Here is a 23,705-nt window from a genome sequence, read left to right on the forward strand (position 1 = left end):
GTATATGAAGGGGGTGCTAGAGCTGAGTTTACTTTTAGTAATATTCCAGCAATATCATGGCGCGGGACACCAGAAACAGGCTTCACACATTGTACCAATATTAGGAATCAAACCTGGGGCCTTCGGCATGATGAGCGAACACTTTACCTACTAGGCTTCGCCACTGCTCTTTTTCTGTCAAGATCAGATTTCAAAGATTTACCTATTCACTTTCATTTTCTTTCTCCAGAAATATTAGCATGTTTAATGCACATGAAAGATCCGGCCAACAGTCAGGGCTTAATAGATTTACCTGGTGCTACACATTGACATACTGTTGGATCACAACTAGTTTTATGTGTAGAAAAAGGTATCACTGTTCACTTAATGGTGAACATAAACATGAAATAGAAAGGACCAAAGCAGTAGCAAGTAACTCAATGAGATGCTGTTTCTTAGTAGACTAAACAAGAGGTCTGAACCTATATTTCATGGTCATGTTTGATGATTAGAATGATCTCTCGGGACCACTATAGCTGAATGCATATGCCCATGTTTTCTTAATGGGTTTCACATCTGTGCCAACATGGAAACAGGTCTCTGCATGAAGCTGGTGAGATGTGTTTGTTCTCTTTTACATGTGATTCATCATATGCATATGTAGAAATATCAACTCCAATATCCCATCATATGTAGAAACATCAACTCCAATATCCCATCATATGTAGAAACATCAACTCCAATATTCCATCATATGTAGAAATATCAACTCCAATATTCCATCATATGTAGAAATATCAACTCCAATATTCCATCATATGTAGAAACATCAACTCCAATATTCCATCATATGTAGAAACATCAACTCCAATATCCCATCATATGTAGAAACATCAACTCCAATATTCCATCATATGTAGAAACATCAACTCCAATATTCCATCATATGTAGAAACATCAACTCCAATATTCCATCATATGTAGAAACATCAACTCCAATATTCCATCATATGTAGAAACATCAACTCCAATATCCCATCATATGTAGAAATATCAACTCCAATATTCCATCATATGTAGAAACATCAACTCCAATATTCCATCATGATGGGATATTGGAGTTGATATTTCAACATGTCGTGATGTCACTGAAATATTGTTCAAAGTGGCATCTCACCCAACTCGCTCACACGTTCACCAATGATCGTGGTGGCACGTGGTCCTCTATACATATCATAGGTTACAAATCAGGCGAAGCAACACTGAGCGCGGAGAGTTGTTGGACAGGTGACAGAGGTCAGCAGCTTGACTCCCGAGAGTTAGTAGGACCTCTATCCTGCCACACACTGAAGCTCAAGTGGCGTATATGGTGTCTCCTCAGGCAAGCAGTTTGGCTGTATACTCCCCAGGGAGCTGAGAATGAAATTTGAGTGCACACTGATCCATTGAAAGGGGTAATAATGTAGTGCTTAGAGCATGCTTCAGGATGTGGATTTTGCGCATCATAAATATGCACATTATTATTATGATTATGAATTTTATTATCAATCTTCAGCAGCTTTCCCTACATCAGATGGCTTATCTTTATGATCATGATTATGATTATTAAGCTTGCTTTCCCTACATCAGATGGGCTTATCTTTATGATCATGATCATGATTATTAAGCTTGCTTTCCCTACATCAGATGGGCTTATCTTTATAATCATGATCATGATTATGATTATTAAGCTTGCTTTCCCTACATCAGATGGGAGTATCTTCATGATCATGATTATGATTATGATTATTAAGCTGGCTTTCCCTACATCAGATGGGAGTATCTTTATAATCATGATTATGATTATGATTATTAAGCTGGCTTTCCCTACATCAGATGGGCTTATCTTTATGATCATGATTATGATTATGATTATTAAGCTGGATTTCCCTACATCAGATGGGCTTATCTTTATGATTATGATTATGATTATTAAGCTTGCTTTCCCTACATCAGATGGGCTTATCTTTCATTGAATCTCCTCCAAGATGAGCAGCCATATCCTGCAGGGGGACCTTCCCGAGGAATGGCTGCTCTGCAGGGGGGAAGTGATTACATCTCTGTTCCTCCAGCTGGAGTACAGACCCCAGGAAGATCCCCTCCCCCCTCCCCTCTGCTCCCCTGCCTGCAGGCAGTGCAATCAACAACACCCAACATGAGAAAAGTAATAATTCAATTACAACTCCCTCTTTACATTTTGGTCTTAGTGTCTGGCACCAGGGGGGTATAATGGGTAACATCAGCTGAAGACTAGGCTGAAGTAATCATGATACTTTCCAGTAATCTGTCAGTGATAGCCAAGAAGGATCACTGGATGGCTGAGTTCAGGTTAGTTCAGTCTAGTTCAGTTTAGTTCAATTTAGTTCAATTTCATACACTTCAGTTCAGGTTTATTCAGTTTAGTTCTGTTTCATTAAGTTAAGTTCAGTTTAGTTGAATTTAGTTGAATTTTATTCAATTCAGTTCAGGTTTATTCAGTTTAGTTCCGTTTCATTAAGTTTAGTTCAGTATAGTTGAATTTAGTTGAATTTTATTCAATTCAGTTCATGTTTATTCAGTTTAGTTCTGTTTCATTAAGTTTAGTTTAGTTTAGTTGAATTTAGTTGAATTTAGTTGAATTGTATTCAATTCAGTTCAGGTTTATTCAGTTTAGTTCTGTTTTATTAAGCTTAGTTTAGTTTAGTTTAGTTTAGTTTAGTTTAGTTTAGTTTAGTTTAGTTTAGTTCAGTCCTGTATTGATGTACACAAAATCATAAAACCATTGGCTTGTGTGCTGAATAGGAATCAGCTGTAAAATTCAGTGGAAGGCTGATATTAGTTTAGTTCATGTCAGTTCAATTCGTTCAGTCCTGAGTTGATGTTACAAAACCATGGAGCGTGTGCTGTAAAGTGATTGGTTGATATATAGTTTGATGAAAAAAGGTTTACAAAGTTCCAAAATGTTCTGGACTTTTCACTGCAAATGAAATTTTCCCTTGATGATAATTAGTAAATCAGCTCAAGTTGAATTTTCCCAGGTGCTAGAGCTATTATCATGAGAGTACTCTTGTGTAGTGCCCAGAAAATGTTGTTGTCTAGAAGGATCTTTTTGGGTAATAAAACTGCCAGTGATTCCAGAGTTCCTCACCCATTGCAGAACTTGTCACAAGGCAATATCATATAGAGGATGTCAATAGCTAACGGGCTAGACACTTATAAAGGGGAGATAATTTGTGGGAGGTAACTCTTGTAAGACAACAGTTCCATCAAAGTGTTCTGTTCACTGCAGTGAAATATCAAGTGATATGTTCAAGGCAATGTAAATATCTCTATTCTCATCTTCAGAAAACTCAGTCTTTCACACCGAAGTACATAATATATAACAATAAACAAATTTGGTGTCTAGCCAGTGAAAGAGCTAATAAGCTTGCATCATTAACAAACTGTATTCCGTTCACACATGGATCTACAGTCAAGTCAAAATTGACCTGCTGTATAATGAACTGGGATGGGCACCTGCTGTGAACAGAACAGAGTCAAACATTAATAGAAAGAAGTCAATGATCTCGAGCGCATCTGTGGAAAATCGTGTTACTGGACTTAAAACATCTTCCACGACCATGGCCACCACCACACCCCTATTTAAGGCTGACTGATTCCCCACCCCACTCCTACATCAACAAAGCCCCGGGGTCAGTCAAGAATGTACAATCAAGTTAAGTAATAGCATTGCCATGTCCGGTTCCTCAATACCTGAGAATAGCGAGTTAAATCATAAGTACAGTGTTTGATCCCCACCATCAATAGTGGCTTGAATAACACCTGATATATCATTAGGTTGGGCAAGTAAGTTGAAATTTCATCTAATTAGAATTTAATCAAATGTTTAGGGGATCTGGAAGTATAGATAGATTGCACTGCAATTGAATTTTGGCTCTAAGGTCCTTTTCAGCAAGTCCAAATTAGTTAATTTTCTTTTTCATTGGGGTTTATAACCTATACTACTCAACTTAAAATCGGAAGGTTGATATATTTATTACTGCTACCGAACGCATGGAACAACCACTTACCGTCTTTGATGCAATAAGTGCCCAGGGCGCTTTCAAAATTAGAAATAGGGGGCTCTTATTAGAATATTATTTTGGTGCAAAAAACAGAGTTGAAAGATAGATTTCATGGTTTATGCTGACATTCTGAAATGTTTATGTATGACAGATATATTTTTACAGAATTTAATTGCACATAATTAAGAGTGCATATAACACACGAGTGCATATTATATATGAATAAATAAGTCTTGTGTACATTGATCAATCGGAAGGGGTGCTAATTGGGATTGTTCACTAGCCAATATATTAGCAAATATCGCCATGGGCGCTTATTAGAAAAGGGGGCTTATTACGTCATTATTAGAAAAGGGGGCTTATTATGTACTTTTGTTTATATTAACTTGGTATGAAGCCGTTAATTTGGCAATACTAAATACTATTTGAGTGACAACATCTCCCAGCAGACAGTCACACCCTGTCCCCACAGGGATGCTCAGAATATACCTACCAAATGTTGAGTAGTATGTATTGATGACGGTGATGCAAAAAAATCAATTGCTTAACCTATTTTTTCATAAAATAATTCAGTCAAGTTAAAGAGTCTTTCCAGTATACATCTTTTATCGTTAATGCTCTTTGCTGAAGCAGTAGGCATGAACAATGCTGATTTATAGTAATGTCTTCAATAGCTAATATACTACTCAAAAGAAGTTAAGAACACCTGATTCTCTCATATTACTGAAGGTAGAATGTATCACATGTCTCAATCTAGTTTATCTAACATGCTGAGTAATTATTGTAATATGAAGGAATAGAGTGGTCCTTAACTTGTTTTGAGTGGTATTTTCATATTTCCTGTTATTGTTAATGCATTTTTTCAGCCTTCCAGCTTAACTGATGGTGTCCTGCATCTCATAATTCATCTTCAGGGGGCACGGGTGGCCCAGTCGTCAAAGCGCCACGATTCGCTAAGCAGAGTTGCGTCCCTTGGGCACGCCAGAAACCTATGATTGTGGGTTCGAATTTGGTTCGCCCCGATTATGTTTCTAGGTTTGTCAGCACCATACCTGTGCTCGTGGGTTTCACCGAAGTGGTAAACGTCTAAGACCTGCATCACTTCGGGCTTTCCTCCCACATTAAGCTGACACGCCGCGATATCACTCACTCACTCACTATTCATCTTCAACAAAACATGCATCAGTTTATCTGAAGAACATGCATTGGAGCATTTATCTGAATCTCACTCTCACCAACATGAAACCAAGACATACATCCTCTTACCTCAGGTATGATGAGGTTACTTAAACGTGCATCTACCCAAGGTATAACTTGAACTACCTTTTCGCTTTTTGATCCTGCATAAGATATAATTACCATGTTAATACTGATAACCGTCTAGAAAAAAATAAGAGGCTTAAAATGATCTTTGGAGACAAGAATTCTTGAGGGTCATTACACTGTTTTTAACTTAAAAAATCAGCTACATTTGTGGAGTGAGTGAGTGAGTGAGTGAGTGAGAGAGTATTTCGAGGAGTGAGTGAGTGAGTGAGAGTATTTCGAGGAGTGAGTGACTGAGTGAGTGAGTGTGTGATAGAGTGAGTGAGTGAGTGAGTGAGTGAGTGAGTGAGTGAGTGAGTTTTTGGATGAGTATGTGAGAGTATTTCGAGGAGTGAGTGAGTCAGTGAGTGAGTCAGTGAGTGAGAGCATGTTTTACACTGCTTGTAGCAATAGTCCAGCTTGAGAGAAAGCATGGAAAACATGAGAAGAGTCAAACCTAGGCCTTAGTTGTGATGAGCAAACATTATAACCACTGGACTACCCCTGACAGTCTTAGCAATAAACTTCAGATGGGTACATTTCTACAAAATTTATCTGCCTCATTATTGTTTGTTTGTGGAATGGCCATTAAGTAAAATACCCATGGAAAGGAAATATCCACAAATATCAAATCCACATTTTAGTTGGCTCTTATGACTAGTATGAGGTACTGACGACTGTCTGACAAATCCATGACCACAGCTTTTGTGAAACCCACCAGTACCTCTTTAATGGAAACCAAGAAAATGGCTAAATCTCATGACTAGCAGATCCTAGTATGGATAAGGCATAAAACTTGGTAAGTCTATATCTTCCACCAATGTTCCTGACAAATAACTATTTAGCCATAAATAATAGATTATATTTAATAAATATGTTCTTCCAAAACATACTTCAGTTCTCATTTATATTTATATAGTAAACTTAACCCAAGAACTTATTTCTGTAGGATATTCCCAGCATTGTGATAATAGGAAGGGACAGTGGATCTTGTGTAAGAAATGGCATCTCTGTGGGGGGGAAAACTGGGAGAGCTTTCAGCAACTATTGTAGTCCACGGGCAGATACATATCATATTTTCCCAAAAGCCTTTTTGAATATTTCTGATAGGAATAACAGTGATCGTTTGGATCTTGTTGCATTTATAAGGAAATCATCTGTTTACCGATGGTTCATGCATTTGTAGCGGGGTGTGGTGCCATTTCCCACATGACCCTGTCTGCTCCCGTGATATGGATCTGTGAGTCTGAAGTTTGTCACAGATGACACTGACAAGATGTAGTCCAGTGATTGTGTCATAGATGTCAGACAAGATGTCACAGATGTCAGACAAGATGTCACAGATGTCAGACAAGATGTCACATATGAAACAGCTTGTCCTTTGGGGGGAAAATGCAGTCATGTCTAGTGGAGAAGGTTTGACAGAATGCCATGTCAGACTGTAGATTGTCTGAATGTGTAGTCTAGTGAGTGAGTGACTGAGTGAGGTTTTATGGTGGTTCTAGAAATATTCCAGTGATATGAGTTTCACATTTATACCTACAATGGGAATCAAACTGAGGCCTTTGGCATGACAAGCAATTGCTTTAACCACTAGGCCACCCCTCTGCCCTTGAGGATTTTATTGTCATGTATTACATATACAATGTTAGGTTGCTGATGTTCTAAAGTGAAGTCTTCCCAAGAGGACATCACATGTTACAATGTAAGCTAGGTTACTGATATTCAAACGTGAGGTCTTCCCAAGAGGACATCACATGTTACAATGTAAGACCGCCGCTACTCAAACATGAGGTCTTCCCAAGAAGACATCACATGTTACAACGTAAGATTGCCGATACTCAAACGTGAGGTCTTCCAAAGAGGACATGCACAACAGGCACCTTAATTTCATGTGCCACTCATACAAGAACACAGGGTTATATATGTGATACTGTATTTCAGAAATGGGGGCATATGTGACAGTTCCTGCTGTGTGTCTGTTCCAGGATACTGCCATGAGTTTGGCCATATGTGAAGCTGCATGCTTACATCAATATTCAGCCAATCCTACTTAAATATACATTGGATGACGTGGGATGAAAACACAGACATATGTTGGATGTTATTTGCTTCAGAAATATTTTCAGAAATACAGAACTCACATTCACAGATGAGGTCACCCTAATCTGTTTGTAATGGGAACGAGTAGAATTTTGAATCAGATAATGATACTCTAAGAGCAAGGTGAGGTGAAATGGGGTTTAAGATTCCAAGATCCAAGATTATTGCACTTATGCAACGTGCATGCATATGTGTGTGGCTGCTTGTACTAGTCTGGACTGATGCCGATATTATAGTGCTAGCCGACTGAGATACCATGCCGCAGTTTAACATGAATACCCCACTCAGACACAGTATATTGACTCCGAGCCAACCAGTCCTTGTTTTAGCCCCTTAATGCTGAGTGCCAGACAGGGTAACAACAAGTACCATCTTTTAATGTCTTTTGGTATGACGCGGCCAGGGATCAAACCGTGGACCTTCTGCCCTTCGGGCAGACAGTCTACCACTAAACCACGAAGAGGGTCGATTCTCTAAGAAGGCTTTGAAGGTATCACCTGTATGGATTTTATGAATGATATGGAGATCGACAAACAATTCTTTCAATCCAAAAGACATATGACAGTGGTATGGTTTTCAAATTGTTTCAAGCTGCAGGCAATTATACTACTCAACTTTTGATAGGGATCTTTGGATACTGTGTTTGACATAATAAGCGCCCAGGGCACTCTCAAAATTGGAAATGCGGGGCTCTTATTAGAATATTATTTTGGTGAGAAACAACAGAGTTCAAAGAGCGTAAATTTCGTGGTTTCTGCTGACAGCCTGAAATGATACAAAAGAAAAGTCTGTGTGTATTATACACGACAGATATATTAGCCAGAATTTAACTGCCCATAATTAAAGGTGCATATAACACACGAGTGCGTATTATACACGAATAAATAAGTGTACATTGATCAATCGGAAGGGGTGCTAATTGGGATTGTTCACTAGCCAATATATTAGCAAATATCGCCGTGGGCGCTTATTAGAGCAGGGCGCTTATTACGTCGAATACGATTTGTCATTTCATTTACATATACATTGACATATTATGAGAATCAGTAAGATAAAAATACCCCTTTCAAACATGGAGTAGTATAAATTACAGTGAACTGTATAATAATCTTTGAGTAGGATGGCAGGCACATCAGTGACTAACAACATGAACAACGATGTCACACAATCCGTGTGACAACAAGCAACGGGTTGTATGGACCTGCTCAAGTACAGAATGAGGTGTTAAATAACAAACAAGCATACAAACAAAAGCTATACTCGCACAGATTTCTGCTGGGCATTTCCTTAGAAAAACACAAATAGACACACTAAATAAAACATATTTAGCTCCATGACCTACACTGTTGAAATTCTGGATTTCGAGTAGGTTATGATTAATTTTTGTTTCACAAAATTTATATTTTCATATTTAAAAGCGGTGCTCACATAAATTATTGGACATTTTGAATATCTTCAATCAAATACTGAACATCCTATACTGAACTTGTCATAACTGACCAGAGAATTAAGCTTACATGACTATTTCTAACCTTCAGTCAGGTGAGCTAAAATCTCATTGTGCTTCAACTCCTTACAAATGTTTTTGGGAGAAATATTTATTGGTTATGTGATGTGTTTTTTCAGAAGTAGACTCAAATTTCAATCAATCATTAGAGTTCCCATGTGTTCCCATGGCAATGGAAAAATCAAAATTTTAAAATTAACTTAAAAGCTATTGGCATCTCCTCACCACTAAGATCTTATCTGTGTTAAGTTCCCTGAAGTAAGATTGAATGCTTAACTCTGTCATGAGGACAAGCCCCGGCATCAGCTGAGCTCTGATTCCGAAGCAAATTGATTACAAATGCAAGAACAGATGAAAAAATACTATACCATAATATCAGAAAAAAAAACATATTTCTTTTCCGAACAAAAATTTGAATTGAGCATATATCTGCATACGGCAAACCCTCAAAGACATGCATCTCAATATTTAATACAGACATTGGTAATCAAATTTAACTAAAAGATTTTTTCCCCTGAAATTCAAAATAAACATTGCATCTCTTCAATATGACCGGAGTCCTAAATTGATAACAAAGCAATCAATAATTAAACTCTATTATCAAAGTTAAGACTCTGCTCTTTAATCAAAGCTACGGGAATGAACTGCTGCTTCAGCTTATCATGGAGAACAGAATACAACGGACAGGTTTTCTCAAGGGGGATTAGGGGGGGGGATAAGTCATGGGTTAAGAACTATACAAAGGAAGTGGGCCACAAGAAAGAGTAATTGTGCTCTATTGATAGGTACAGACTTGTCAGGGAGGGCCAGTATGAGGCTGAACTCTACCAGATGGCTTGACGATTGTGTCGTGAGACCTTCAAACCACAATTGCCGATACCTGCAACTGACGGCAAGAGATATTTATTACAGCTTGACAATACAGAGGTAATATAAACACCACGAAACTGACAACTTTGTACTGTTATGCGAGGTTGTGACTTGTCAGATGCATGTATGCTGTAATCACTGGGGCTATGTGCACTAGGGGATGTGTCTTTCGGAGTGACAATGTAAGGGCAAAACAGACGACTGTGCTACATTTCTACAGGGTTTACACATCAGACATAACGTGTGCCATTGCTGCTATATGCAGATCATTGGATAAGCATGACATTGTGATGACACAGGTGTAATAATTGTGCTTGTGAAACTAAACAGACAAATTTAATACTAAATGTAAATGTTTTGCGACATCAAGGCTGCTGGGGTTCCACCTGTTTGCTTTTGACATCAACGATTAAGCCATAAACAAGGAGCGCTGCCTACCGTGCAATTATTCCAGTGAGGTTTAATGCTCATTTGTTTATAGGCCATATCTTTCAACATCTGGAGTTGTAATGTACGACTAATTGGTGGAAATGTGTTACAGTGTGTCAGCTATATATGCAAAATGTATGTCAGCGGAACATTTACTATTGACTGTTGAATACTGACATGTGCCTCAAGTGACATTTTGGTTACAACACATTGGATTCAGAAGGTGAGTGGATCTCAGCCTTCAGTGATTTCTGATGGCTTTTACAGTTTTTCCCTTTACAGTTAAGGCATTTCTACATTTGTGAAACTTGTGAGTCTGGTTTGTAAGTTTCCCTGTTACAGTTAACGCATCTCTACATTAATGTAACTTGTGAGTCTGGTTTGTAAGTTTTCCCGTTACAGTTAACGGCATCTCTACATTAATGTAACTTGTGAGTCTGGTTTGTAAGTTTCCCTGTTATAGTTAACGCATCTCTACATTTGTGAAATTTGTGAAACTTGTGAGTCTGATTTGTAAGTTTCCCTGTTACAGTTAACGCATCTCTACATTTATGTAACTTGTGAGTCTGGTTTGTAAGTTTTCCTGTTACAGTTAACGCATCTCTGGTTTGTGAGTTTCCCTTTACAGTTAACGCATCTCTACATTTGTGAAACTTGTGAGTCTGGTTTGTAAGTTTCCCTGTTACAGATAATGCAAGTCTGGATCAGGAATGTGTCCTCAGTTGTAACTGGTGAAGTTACCTACTTCTTGAGCTTTTTGTTACATGTAACTATGTTACTCCACATCTGCATTTTAACCTTATGGGTCTTGGGATATAATGTTAAAGATCTGTAATTCTTTGAAATCGTAATCTAAACAAATAATAAAATTAAAGTTTTGCCAAGTAAATTTGGTGTTCTTGTGTAAGTTTTGGTGAAATGTTTGTTATTTTGATTACCTATTAGAGGTGTCCTGCAGCTTGAAATGATAATAGCGCAAGAGAATAACCAATTTCGATTATCCAACAAAACAGATTGTACTGGCGTAAAGACAAAATAGCAGTGAAAATTATATGAATGGATCCCTTAAATTCCCAGAAGAAAATTTGAGATGTGGCTTTTTTCCAACCTAATGTACATTAAAACATCTAGCTACTACAATGTACAATCTCATTCTTTTACATTTACTAATTATTTTTTGCTTCTAAATTCCTCATCCATTAGCCATATTAAATTTCCCAGAAATGTAACTACTAAATATTAAATCCATTTTTCTTTTGTTTAATGAAACAAAAGATATGAAAAAATCAATTCAGAAAATGATTTTAAACCACACCATCAACTATTATGAGTACCGTAGTCTTTAATGACACAAGTATTTTCTGCTGCAGAAAAAGGCAGCATGTGTTATGAACAGATGGAGGTGTCTTGCACAGTGCAATTGACAACAGGCGTACAATACGAATGTTATGTACTAGCGTGCTATTGATGACTGCTGGTATGATATGGATTAGACATGTAGAGGAGGACAAATATCCTGTCTGTGGTATACGGACTATGGCAAGTCCTGATTGTGCATAGCCGTAGAGGCCGGGGATTACTGCCACTTGGAAATACAGGCGTGCAAGTGAGTGTTGTTCTTGGTTAAATGAGACAGGACCTTTATATCGATCTTGTATGTAATTGATGACTGCCTATATGGTATGAGTTGTGATCCAGCTTGATCAATCTGATGATTATAGGGTTGTGAGTTCAGATTCTGTACACATACTGGTTATCAAGAGGGGGTGCAAAGGGTGCATATTGCGTTTTTCATGAATCGGGTAGTTTGTACACCCGCTATATTGTGTCCACCTACCATGTGGTTTAATTCACTTCAGGAATCAGGTATAGTTTGTGCCCCCCTTCTATTGTGTCCCCCCACCATGTGGTTTAATTCGCTTCGGGACTCAGGTATAGTTTGTACACCCGCTATATTGTGTCCACCCACCATGTGGTTTAATTCGCTTCGGGACTCAGGTATAGTTTGTACACCCGCTATATTGTGTCCACCCACCATGTGGTTTAATTCGCTTCGGGACTCAGGTATAGTTTGTACACCCGCTATATTGTGTCCACCCACCATGTGGTTTAATTCACTTTGGGACTCAGGTATAGTTTGTGCTCCCCTCCTATTGTGTCCACCCACCATGTGATTTAATTCACTTTGGGACTGTGGTATAGTTTGTGCTCCCCTTCTATTGTGTCCACCTACCATGTGATTTAATTCACTTCGGGACTCAGGTATAGTTTGTACACCCGCTATATTGTGTCCACCCACCATGTGGTTTAATTCACTTTGGGACTCAGGTATAGTTTGTGCCCCCTTCTATTGTGTCCACCCACCATGTGATTTAATTCACTTTGGGACTGTGGTATAGTTTGTGCTCCCCTTCTATTGTGTCCACCTACCATGTGATTTAATTCACTTCGGGACTCAGGTATAGTTTGTACACCCGCTATATTGTGTCCACCCACCATGTGGTTTAATTCACTTTGGGACTCAGGTATAGTTTGTGCTCCCCTTCTATTGTGTCCACCTACCATGTGATTTAATTCACTTCGGGACTCAGGTATAGTTTGTACACCCGCTATATTGTGTCCACCCACCATGTGGTTTAATTCACTTTGGGACTCAGGTATAGTTTGTGCTCCCCTTCTATTGTGTCCACCTACCATGTGATTTAATTCACTTCGGGACTCAGGTATAGTTTGTACACCCGCTATATTGTGTCCACCCACCATGTGGTTTAATTCACTTCGGGACTCAGGTATAGTTTGTGCTCCCCTTCTATTGTGTCCACCCACCATGTGGTTTAATTCACTTCGGGACTCAGGTATAGTTTGTGCCCCCTTCTATTGTGTCCACCCACCATGTGGTTTAATTCACTTCGGGACTCTGGCATAGTTTATGCACCCCCTATATTGTGTCAACCTATCTAACTCACTTAGGAACTCGAGTTTATTTTGTGCACCCATCTATTTCATGTCAATCTTACCGGCTCACTCAGTGTACACCCTCCTTTTTAAAATCATGGCTCTGCTTCTGATGTCCATTACTGATGTCCAAGAGATAGGATTCAAGTGACATTTGGGGACTACTGCCCAGAAGGAGGCCACATCCAAAATACATCAGATACATATTCTTGTTGTTAGCTTGGCACATATATATATCAGAGGCCACTCAGGCGTATATAAAGATAGTCTAAGGTGAGGTAATATAGGGCTTTTACCAAGCTGTTGCTCACTCTGTAATGGAAAAGAGACAGGTATTGTGTCATGAGGCTTATTTCAGCTCCATCCTACTCTTATGCTTCAGTGTACCGTAGTTCTGCACAGAGAGAGAGAGATTTCAACTCTGTTTTTCATAAGCTACAGTCACTAATAAATTGACACACAAGAGAATTTTATGTTCTTGATACAAAATTTATTTCAAGATATACCAGGCACTTATTACAGACCTAGCACTTGTCAGAGATTCAGAGATTTAGATATTATTGTGTTGTACGCTACTTCATACACAACACTTTTTAGAGGAAATACAGTTTTCATATTTTCTTAGTCCCGTTTATCCTATTCTTAAGAATGTTCTTTTTAGAACAATTAATGCATTATTGCAACTGTGCCAAACCTTGTTTTACAAATTGATTTCATATATAACTTTTTTTGTACTGTCTTTAACTGTGATGACATGGTCTTTAATTCCATCTCATATATAGCTGAAACAATGATTAATGCGATGTTAAATTTCAACCCACTAGCATCTCAACTTCACACTTTCTGTCAATAGTGCTGAGACAATATTTATCAACTTTCTACCCACCCCACATATTTTGTGTATGTTCAATCAGATGGTCGTCTTTTGTTTGTAATTCGAGCTGCTATGTTTTATACATGTCTGGTTTGTTATTGTGCATCTACCATGTTGGTGTTGTGTCAAACATTGACTCTTTGACTGCTGAATTAATTTGAAGAGTGTCCTAAAGTGAAGTTCAACTTTTCATTGAGATTAACTTCTGATTGAAGTTTCATTCAATTTTTGTTTTATAATACCTGAAACACGAAAAGCTTCTGTATGCAACTGTATTTTTGCATTTAATGTACAGTTTTGTAGATGCTATTCACACCTGAAAGACTGCTTTCTGTACAACTGCCTATATCAATAGTAAAAACGTGTGACATTTCTGGAATTTACAAGTTTGAATGTTATATTCAAATTCACCTATTTACACAATATTGAGCAGTTGTAGGTTCGTTGTACAATCATTTTTAAAAATTATCATATATCTATAAATATGGGTCTATTCATCTTTTTAAATCAGGAACAAAAAGTCCACAAATTGTTTACGAAGAAATTTCTTTAATTACTCAAACAAAAATATATTCTAAACCACAAAAACTCAAACTGTCGTAAGTATCAGAATTTTCAAACTTCGATATCTTCGAAAAGGCCCGTCATATGTATGTTATTTCATGTCACTGTGTACAGCATGACATTCTGTCAGTCAGAATACGTTATTTGCGCCAACTTCAATCCAGCAGTAATTGACACACCCTAGCTGAAACAAGGAACGCAGTTTCCCCCACCACGTGTCACAACATGCAGTCAAAGGATTACCGTATTCGACGTAATAAACGCCCCGCTCTTATAATTTGTTGATATATTGGCTTGTGAACAAGCTCAATTTGCATCCCTTCCGATTGATCAATGTACACAAGACTTATTTGTTCGGTATAATACGCACACGTGTGTTATATGCACCCTTATTTATGGGCAATTAAATTCTGGAAAAATATATGTCGTACATAAACATTTCAGGCTGTCAGCATAAACAATGACATTTATCTTTCAACTATGTTTTTTTCACCAAAATAATATTCTAATAAGAGCCCCCTATTTCTAATTTTGAGAGCGCCCCGGGTGTTTATTACGTCGAATACGGTAACTTATGTTTCTAACTGCCAAATACATTATGCTTGATTAACCGCCCTGAATGTTGTGGACTCTCTTGGTTTGTATTCTGTTACCAGCTCATAAAATTCAGATCTCAGTTTTCGCTACCGCTACACAAAGATCTGAGGACATCCCATTACGGGTCATGTCAGAACAACCTTTAGCAAACTTTGACCGACCAATGAAATGTCTAACACGAAGTTGGCATTAGCCAATCAGAAAGCATCTTTCTCCAGATACACGGCACTTGTTTCAAACTGGCAATTTTGCTTTGAAAAATATTTTGACAAATTCTTGATTCAAAATTTGAAAACTGAACAAAAGAATATCCTTAATGTTCAATAGATCATCTAGATTTTATGGCAATACTCCCTACAGGGGGGCGGTCGGGTAGCCTGGTGGTGAAAGCATTCGTTCGTCACACCGAAGACCAGGGTTCGATTCCCGACATGGGTACAATGTGTGAAGCCAATTTCTGGTGTCCCCCGCCGTGATATTGCTGGAATATTGCTAAAAGCGGTGTAAAACCATACTCACTCACTTCCCACAGGCAATGTCCCTTCCGTTCCAATGTATATCCCACTGACGTGAGAGATTATAGACAATGAATTTAACAGATTTAGTCGTAAAGCCTGTGACTGTTTCAAGAAGCTCTATAATGTGTTGTCTTGTTATGATTTGTCAACACACATTATTGTTCATTCCTGACAAGCATGGACTAAGGTAATATATCAAAACCTACTAGCATCCCTAAATTGGTGGTAATCTGCTGGTTGACAAAGTTCGAACACTTAAAAGTAATTCAACCAGGACAGACAATCTGTAATTTCTTGTTATTTATTTGGTTTTCTCTTAATGAGAACCTCATTCTACATTGTTTGTCCAGCTTGATATGATGATGACAAATTATGTTGATGATGCTGCTGTTGCTGCTGCCGCTGATGGTTGTGATGATTTTGACGATGAAGATGAAGATGATGATGATGATGATGACGGCGATGATGATAAAGGCTGCATCAGCTACAACTAATCAAGACATAAACAATCTTCCTCACTTGACATGATAAATGATTTTGATGATGAAGATGATATTGACAAATGATGATGATGATGATGATGATGATGATATAGACAAATGATGCTAATGTTGATGCAGATGACGCTGATGATGGTCATGTTGATGATGATGCTGATGATGTTGACAAATGATGATGTGATAATGAAATGATTAATTCACTAAGGACAAATAATCTGTCATTAGGTAGTTTTTCTCGTAATAAAAACCTCTCAAGTACATCAGTTGTCAAGCCTGTCCTGATGATGATGATGATGATGATGATGATGATGACAATGATGATGATGATGACAATGACAATGATGATGATGATGATGATGATGACAATGATGATGATGATGATGATGATGATGGTGATGACGATGATGATGGCTGCATCAGCTACAACTAATTAAGACATAAACAATCCTCCTCACTTGACATGATAAACATGGCTTGCAACAGGAGAGAGTGATTATGCTCTATGAGTTATATACAATATTTATTGTTTCTTATCTCTCACTGCAGACATGGAAATCATTTACATGACTCATTTACAAGCCTGAACAAGAACATTTATCTCACAAATAAGAGTGATAAACTAGGGGAAAATGGTGATGATACAAAATTAACTTGTTGATACTTGTCGAGTTATGAGCAGTTTGAGACGAGACTATTTACTAAGTGTTTTTCTGCCAGCTCGTCCAAACGTCTTTGGCGATGTTTATTCAGAACGCATAAAAATGTAGCAAAAGGCTTACAGCCAACAAGTGCAATGGTTTGGATATGAGTTTGTTCAAATTTGCTTGTCAATGAGCGATAATATTGACAAACAGCAACTGACAAACGACATAATACATACATTTACGAAGATCCGGGGTAGATCTTCAGCAACCCATGCTTGCTGTAAAAGGTGACTATGCCTGCGTAAAAGGCGACTAACGGGATCGGGTGGTCAGGCTCGCTTACTTGGTTGATGCATGTCATCGTATCCCAATTGCGTGGATCGATGCTCATGATGTCAATCACTGGATTGTCTGGTCCAGACACGATTATTTACAGATCGCCGTCAGGAATATTGCTGAGTGTGGCGTTAAACAACAAACAAAGAAAAAACAACAACATACATTTACGGAGAAGCTAATTAGAACCGAAACAACATATCTGTCGGAGAGGTAGTTCAAAACTTTCTCTTCAGAAGAAACTGTTGTTCATCATATGAGTAAATTTACACATGTATAGAATGTCATAGGATGTTTTTGGATTTGAGTTAAAAGCAGACATGATACTGTTAGCTCTTAAACACAGCATGGGACATTCTTCTTTGAATTTTCTTTGCATGGATACTGAGAAAAAGATGTTGCTATTCAGATCAGTAAATAAACACCCCAGTGAGTGCCGATTGGCTTATCACTGGAGAGACATCACTTCACGCAGATGATGTAAGTGGCGCAGTTCGTGCAGGTGTCGGGCACTTGGTGAAATGCATCACTCTCTACAGTTCAACAGTGACGTGAATCCATCACCTTACATACTACTCAAAAGAAGTTAAAGAACACCCATTTTTTAAAATAATTTTCGATAATCTGTCATGGCTGGTGGGTATTGCAACACACAGAATTCAATTGTGGGTGTTCTTTAACTTGATTTGAGTGGTATATATTACAGTTTAGTTTTTATTCTTGATAAAGCATTTATTGCATGGGATCTTTCGGGAAATTCACCTAAATTCACCAATTTTTACTTTTTTTATTGTGTCCCCTTAGTCTTTGATCGTGGGTTCAAATCCTGGTTCGTTCCGATATTCTTTCTAGGTTTGTCAGCACCATGCCCGTGCGCGTGGGTTTCACCAAAGTGGTAAACGTCCAAGACCTGCATCACTTCGGGGATTCTTCCCACATGAAGCAGACCCGCTCAGTGATATAACTGGAATACTGTTCAAAGAGGCGTTAAGTCCAACTCACTCACTCCTCTTGGTGTATTGATCAAGGAAACCCACATAGCAAAAACATCATTCCCTTGAAATAAAATTTGCAGTTTATGGAGTAGCGACATTAATTATAACTGTTGAGCTGTTTTTCCAATAAAATTCAGTTTTGCTGGATTATGAAATTTCATATTAGAGTTACATTTTATTACCAGTGATATTAGTAGTGGTACAGAAAGCAGTCTTTCAGGTGTGAATACCATCTGCCACAAAACTGTATATTAATCTAGACTATCAGAAGATGAAGGAGTCATAATGCACTGGAACATGAGGAAAAGTATTTATGTTACAGGTATGATAGCCATTTCTCTATTCCATTTGTTTCAAATTGCAATATATTTTATTCCAGTGTTAAATAGAGGATATTTCATGTTTCGAATGTCATTGAGTGACGGGGGCGTAGCCACAAGTGAAAATATCTCCTTTTACCCAGTTTATCTCCGGTTTATAACGAAGCATTGTCGAGAGAATAACAGTTGGCAAAAAGATGGTATTAACTAAAAATATGACCATCTTGTCATTATTTGGCCTTGTCAGTGCACGTGGAGCCAATGTAAAAAGGACGTCAACAGTTTGTGTACGGGCTAGACACTTACAACAAAGGGAGACAATTAATGGGGAGATAACTCTTGTATGACAATAGTTCCATTAAAGTGTTATGTTCACTGCTGTGAAATGTCAAGTGTTAACTTCACTGCATTGAAATATCAAGTGTTATGTTCAATGCAATGAAAATATCACTTTTCTCAACTTCAGAAAACTCAGTCTTTTACACTGAAGTATATGATAAATCAGTATCTTGAGAGTGATGACTTTACAGAAATAGTTACAGTTTTTATAGATTAGGTACCCCTGGCCTTGATTGTAGTGCTACTACTATAGTAGTGAGTGAGTGAGTTGGGTTTAAGGCCGCTTTTAACAGTATTCCAGTTATATCACGGCGTGTCAGCTTCATGTGGGAGGAAAGCCTGAAGTGATGCAGGTCTTAGACGTTTACCACTTCGGTGAAACCCATGAGCACGGGTATGGTGCTGACAAACCTAGAAACATAATTGGGGTGAACCAGGATTCAAACCCACAATCATAGGTTTCTGGCGTGTCCAAGGAACGCAACTCTGCACAGCGAATTGTGGCGCCTTAGACGACTGGGCCACCCGTGCCCCCACTACTATAGTAAAAAACCTTTACTTTAACATTGACTTAAAAGATCTGGAATCACTGTGGATTGGAGCACAGAACTTGAGACCAGCCTTCTCAATAGCCTATGGTCATTCCACGAAGTGGTCTTAACACTAGAACTATTGTAAGTCCATGTCAAAGAATGGCAGGTATGATCATCTTAGTGCACCGCTTTGAGCGGTGGGATGCACCTTACATGGGTTTCATAAATTGTACCCATTCCCATAGGGAATCAAACCAGGGCCTTCAGCGTGACAAGCGAACACATAAACAACAAGGCTACCCCACATCCCCTCAGCAACAATGCATTTGTGTCTATTTCCTGAGTGATAGGTATACATCTATTTGCCAAATGTATAAGAATATATACTACAATGTCAGAGAAAATATAATTTACTGAGAAATATCCTCAAGGTATGTTTTGTTCTGGCGTAATACTTTTCTTAATAAAGCTAAAAAAATAAAATCCTTTCACTACTTCCACATATGCAAACTTCAAACCTGACTTACAAAATAACATATTTTTTACAATTTTCAGAAAAATTCCACCTACCATAATAAAACCCACAATAAATCTATATCTGGACTTCGAAGAAAAAGACCCTAAAAAATAAGAACATTGAAATAAATTTACAGCTGTAGACAACTTCTTTTAATCTATTTTGGAATGAAAATATAGCCGAAGAAATCATGTTAACAGCACTCTTCCAGACATGCTCAGAAATGGCATATCCACCAAGCAGATATTCTGAAGAACCAGTAATTTCTATGCTGATCAGCTGAGTAACCTCTCGCAAAGAACAGCTATCCATTTCTCTCTCCTCTCTTGCTGCCTTTGATCATGGCAACAATCACTGATCAGCAAGACAACATTGCCATATGTAGAATGAATAACATGTAAATTTCCAGATATGTCTTCAATCTGTGTCATCTATATGAAATTGACGAGCTCATGGGGAAATATTAACTAAAATCAATCGTACCAGGTTTCCATTGTGTGGTAGAGTATTCATTCCCGATGCAGTTCAGTCTTTGGGATACTTTATATGAGTTGAGGCAGGGGAAGATAATTCGAGGGTCAGTTCTCATGAAACAGGGGGTGTGGGTGGCCCTGTGGTTTTTACCATGGGTTCCGATACCGGTTCTAGGTTTGTCAGCACCATTCCCATCCTCATGGGTTTCACCGAAGTGGTAAACGTCTGAGACCTGCATTACTTCAGGCTTTCCTCCCACATTAAGCTGACACACTGTGATATAACTGGAATACTGTTCAAAGCGTTTAACCCAACTCACTCACTCACTCACTCACACAATACGAAATATGGACAGGGTAATTTGATGAATTTTATTTTGAAATACATTCAGTCACGATTGATTTATAATGATTTTAAAATATCAATCCATATTCATTTATTCATTCAAATTCAAAAATGGATCTCTTTAAGGTGGAAAAAAAACCTTTAAAATATTCAGCTGAAATTGATTTCTTTCTTAATTTATCATAAGTATTGCCAATTATTTATTTAACATTATATTCATATGTGATTTTCATGATATTGAGTTTAAAGTAATATTGTGAAACAGTGAGTGAATAAGATCATGATGTAAAGGGTCATCAAGATGAGCAGTATTCCAAGTGTCGGCAGCTAATATGGGAAATATGTCTGGTGGCGTGGGATGCAAATAATTCACAATCCCATTTTTCAAAAAAATTTAAATAAATTTATTTTACAATGTTGATCCACGTCTGAAATGCTTTCAAAATAGCACTTTCAGGGTTAAACGAAGATGGTAAAATAAAGGCCTGTCCTGCTTGACATTTGTTAATCAATACCCAGCAAACACGGACACAGCTTCGTCTTCGCAAGGCCTGCTAAACACAGTGTTGTTGTTTTAACCTTTTAAGTACAGAGAATCAAATTTACATATCTGTTCTCTCAATTTTGAGAGTTTGAAAACTGGAAATCATGAGAATTTAATGCAATATTTTGCTGTTGCCAGAAAATGGTCATGCCACTTATCCAAATGAGGCACGGCTGATTACCATGTTAGGATATCAAAATCCCAGAGTTCAACTGGTGTGAATTCCTTTACAATATTTTTTTGTCTTTTTTTTGTCAAAATCCAGGTAAGTTCATCATTAAAATGAGAAAGTTTATGTATGATATGAAGATAATCAAAATTAATATTGACAGGTTATAAGAACAATAAGATTCTTCAAACGCTTTTCGTTGTTTGTTTGTTTGTTTGTTTGTTGTTTAACACCGCACGCAGCAATATTCCAGCTATATGACGGCAGTCTGTAAATAGTCGAGTCTGGACCACACAATCCAGTGATTGACAACATGAGCATCAATCCACTCAATTGGGATCGATGACATGCATCAACCAAGTCAGCAAGCCTGACCGCTCAATCCTGTCAGTCGCCTCTTACGACAAGCATAGTCTCCTTTTATCGCAAACGCTTTTCACAAAATGATATGGATGTTGATTATATTAACAAAAGCTCTTATAAAAGCTTTTTATAAAAAATAACAAATCACAGGATTAAGCTTTAATTTAACCCATCATAATTTCAAGATCCTCAAAATTTCAAGAGCAATGAATAAATTACCTTTCACAAAATATATATTTAAGAATTGAATTCAACATCTTTTTGTGTATATGGAGGTATAAACAGAAAAATCAGTGAGCACACTCTTTATAAATCCACATGATTCCTCCACGTTTACCTTACACGCTGTGATATAACTGAAATACTTTTGAAAGCGGCATTAAACCAAACTCACACATTCACTTACCGTATTTGACGTAAAAGGCGCCCCGCTCGAATAAGCGCCCACGGCGATATTTGCTTATATATTGGCAAGTGAATAATCCCAATTAGCACCCCTTCCAACTGATCAATGTACACAAGTCTTATTTATTCGTGTATAATACGCACTCGTGTGTTATATGCAACCTTAATTATGGGCAATTTAATTCTGGAAAAATATATCTGTTGTACATAAACATTTCAGGCTGTCAGCATAAACCACGAAATTTATCTTTCAACTCTGTTTTTTTTACCAAAATAATATTCTAATAAGAGCCCCCTATTCCTAATTTGAGAGCGCCCTGGGTGCTTATTACATGAACGTTGAATACGGTATTAACTACTATGACAAAAGTACCCTTTACTACACAGATATACTGAAACAGTCGGAACAAGTTAAGCTGAGAGTATTGTGAACAATATTTAATTTGTTAATGCACACTGAACCCTTCTGTTTATCATTGGACAACTAGATTATTAAATATCAATAAATTACAAAAGCCTATCTCAGAAAAAAGTAAATACTCTTAGATTGAGGGGGTCATGAAAAATGACCCAGCGAAAGGGGTCGCCAAATGTATTACAACTATGGGTAGATGGTTGGCGGGTGGGAGATGCACGAAAAAAATGACAGAGTTAAATCTTTGTAATTTATATTTTTATCAATTTGAACATTATTTGTGGACTGGTCATGTATTATACGATGGGGAGAGGTCGTGAAATAATGTTATGTGTATTGGAGGGAGGAAATGAAATAAAGATATATTTTACATATAATAGGGTGGGGGTAGCAATATATGAAATAGTTCTAAGAAAAACTTCACTCACTCAAACACCCAAACACCCACCCACCCACAGACCCTCCTTCCCACCCTCCCTTCCTCCGGCACCCACACTCACTCACTCACTCACTCACTCACTCACTCACTCACTCACTCACACACACACACACACACACACACACACACACACACACACACACACACACACACACACACACACACACACACACACACACACACACACACACACACACACACACACACACTATAATCACAGACTTGTACAATAGGTTATATAGGTCCGTGCTATTATAAATGACCAGTCCCTAAATAAATAATGACAAGCAGACATCCTGAAATCGTTTAATTGAACCATACAGGGTTAAGCTCGCTGCACTACAGCACGTAGGTGACCAGCCACATCACAGTCCATGAACCATCATCTCTCTGTCATATTTGACGTGGCAAAGAGGAACTTGCCATTTTGTTTGCTTCTTTCAATCTAAAGTAAACTTTCGTGAAAAACATTGCCTGATTGTGAAGACCACTCGTGTTAAGGAGACTATTTCTCCAACAGGAAAACTGGCATTGATAAAGAGCTGTGAGCATTTCTTTCAGAATTTGGCTGTAATCCCTCCTCCATT

General features: G+C 37.9%; 2 protein-coding genes across 5 annotated transcripts in view; one reads left to right on the forward strand and one right to left on the reverse strand.

Annotated features, from left to right (window-relative positions):
- LOC124123905 (protein MTO1 homolog, mitochondrial-like) overlaps positions 1 to 23,705 on the reverse strand; it is a 203,011-nt gene that overhangs the window by 119,026 nt on the left and 60,280 nt on the right. The gene's annotated exons all lie outside the window — the stretch shown is intronic.
- The window catches only part of LOC124123909 (trace amine-associated receptor 4-like), a 109,688-nt gene that overhangs the window by 75,118 nt on the left and 10,865 nt on the right, over positions 1 to 23,705 (forward strand). Inside the window, exon 1 of one of the 3 annotated variants that reach the window (XM_046487111.2) lies at positions 11,678 to 11,878. The exons of the other annotated variants lie outside the window; for them this stretch is intronic. The gene's annotated coding sequence lies outside the window, so the exon portion shown is untranslated. Of the gene's footprint in view, positions 1 to 11,677; positions 11,879 to 23,705 lie in introns of those variants that run through there. 3 annotated transcript variants of the gene reach the window in all.

The sequence above is a fragment of the Haliotis rufescens genome, unplaced genomic scaffold, assembly GCF_023055435.1.
Source record: "Haliotis rufescens isolate VD_foot unplaced genomic scaffold, xgHalRufe1.0.p SCAF_38, whole genome shotgun sequence".
Lineage (NCBI taxonomy): Eukaryota > Metazoa > Mollusca > Gastropoda > Lepetellida > Haliotidae > Haliotis > Haliotis rufescens.